The 2,258-nt window shown below is 33.9% G+C and overlaps 1 pseudogene; it reads right to left on the reverse strand.

The window, feature by feature from the left end:
• Positions 1 to 777: 777 nt before the first annotated feature.
• On the reverse strand, positions 778 to 1,904 carry LOC130712683 (bidirectional sugar transporter SWEET4-like; annotated as a pseudogene).
• Positions 1,905 to 2,258: the final 354 nt, after the last annotated feature.

Below are 2,258 nucleotides of genomic sequence, written 5' to 3' on the forward strand. Positions count from 1 at the left end.
AGTTAGGTTTAAGCTTAACTTTGTCAGGCTCCATAAAAGTTCTGGCTCCGCCACTGGATAAAAGTTGGCCTGTGTTTAATTATTTGAATTTAAAAAAGGCACATACACCCAAACAAAATATCAACAACTAATTAGTAATAATATATATAATAGTAATGCATTTAAAATAACATAATAAAGTCCATCATATTTGCAACGAACATAACACCTATCTCATTTGTTAAAAGTACCAACTATATTAAAATTGTAGATTTTTTCCACATATATATGTGTGTGTCGTGCGTGCGTTCGTTGTGTGTATTGTGTATAAAACTTTATTGACAATCCATGTATGCGGGCTTGCAGCTGCTGAAAGAAGTTTTTCAAAATTAAAATTGTTCAAATCGTATCTTGGGTCAACAATGTGATAAATTGAATGTGTTAACTATGTTATCTATTGAAAGCGAAATGTTTTAATTATATCGTATCTAGGGTCAACATTACTTCAGGCAATGATGATTGATGACATGTCAACTTAAGAAGTAGAATAAGAACATCTTTTTTTTAGAGAACATAAATTTATTGAATGAAATAAAAAGATTGGTGACGTCCCCCAGAATAGGCGAACAATAGAACATCCAAAAGGTTCATACAGACCACACAATTGATAGCATATCACGACCTTTATCTTTGCTAAATAATCTGCTAGAGTTACCCTCCATATATATATATGTCGAATTTCTAAACAATTCACTTCGAACATCAATACATCCATCATGATCAATTATTTGGTTTGGATCATAGGTCACCATTACCAATCACCACCTGGGACAGATCCACCTCCACATATAGAATCAGTTGTGCTATCGAAAACAAGGTTAAGCGCACTTGGGATCTGATAGTTAAGCTAGCACAATACTAGTAAGTCTTTCATTCACTATTTTATTATTCTGAAGGGGAAGAGAAAACCATAAAAAGAAAAAAAAAATCTTGAAATTTTTACCGTGATGAATGGGTCGAAACGCATGAGAGCATAAATGGTCCAAGCCACACCATTACCAAAAGAGGCAAGAGATATGAATAACTGCATGTACTCAACACTTTTGGTCCTAATCACTAGTTTCTGCACCACGAAAAAAAAAATTAATAATGTGTCCTTAGAAAGTATATAGCATTTTGTTGCAAGTAACACACTCTTCATTTAACACTACTATTTGTTAAAATGATCAAATTTCACCTTGTTTTTTTACAAATAGACCAATAGCTAGCATTTATTATAGCATTGTATTCTCTCTACGATCAATTATGGTTTTGTCAGCCAAGCTTTTTCAGTCCACCAAGAATTGATTCAATGCGGGATAAAATTGTTAACGTGTATGAGTCATTTCTAGGTTTTAAAATTGATTTTGAAGAAATAGAAATCGATCCAAATATACTAAACATGAATGAATTCACCCGAAACCAGAGATTTAGGTAGTCTATAAACATGGCAACATAGAAAGAGTATGATGTGAGTTTATAGGGGGAGAGTAGTGATAACTAACCATGACAACTAAAGGTGAAGCATACATCATAATGTTGAAGATGATGCATGTGGTTCCAACAATGGCAGCACGTTTCTCGTGGGTGTGGACAGTAGTTAATGTGACAGTGGCAAGAGCCACGATGAAAATGAGTTATGCCACGAGCCACAATACCACCTTAAGCCTCTTGTTGCGATCAGAATAGATCAAGAAGAGCGTGACATATATGATCTCAATGGTGCAACCTAAGTTGTCGATGGTTATGACCAACGCGCTGTGTGGATGCACCATGGGTAGACCGTACAGAATCCAAACCATGCGGTTCCCCAATGTGGCTAGGTATGGTGCTGGCAAGAACTCTTCCACTAATTTTTTCTTCCATATTTGGATAAAAGTTTGCATGTGTTTAATTATTTGAATTTAAAGAAGGCACATACACCCAACAGCTAATAAGATAACATAATAAAATTAATAGTCCATCATATTTGTAATGCACATAACACCTATCTCACATTTTAGAGGTATCAAACTATATTAAAACTGTAGATTTTTTTTCCATATATATATATATGTGTGTGTGTGTGTGCGCGCACGTGTGTCGTGCGTGTGTATTGTTTATATAATTTTATTGTCAATCCATGTAATAGTCGTTGCCTCTAAAATGAGTTTTTGAAAATTAAAATTGTTCAAATCGTATCTAAGGTAAAAAAATGTTATAAGAATGCATTAACTATTTTATCTATTGAAGGTGTAAGA

This window comes from Lotus japonicus, chromosome 4 (assembly GCF_012489685.1).
Source record: "Lotus japonicus ecotype B-129 chromosome 4, LjGifu_v1.2".
NCBI lineage: Eukaryota > Viridiplantae > Streptophyta > Magnoliopsida > Fabales > Fabaceae > Lotus > Lotus japonicus.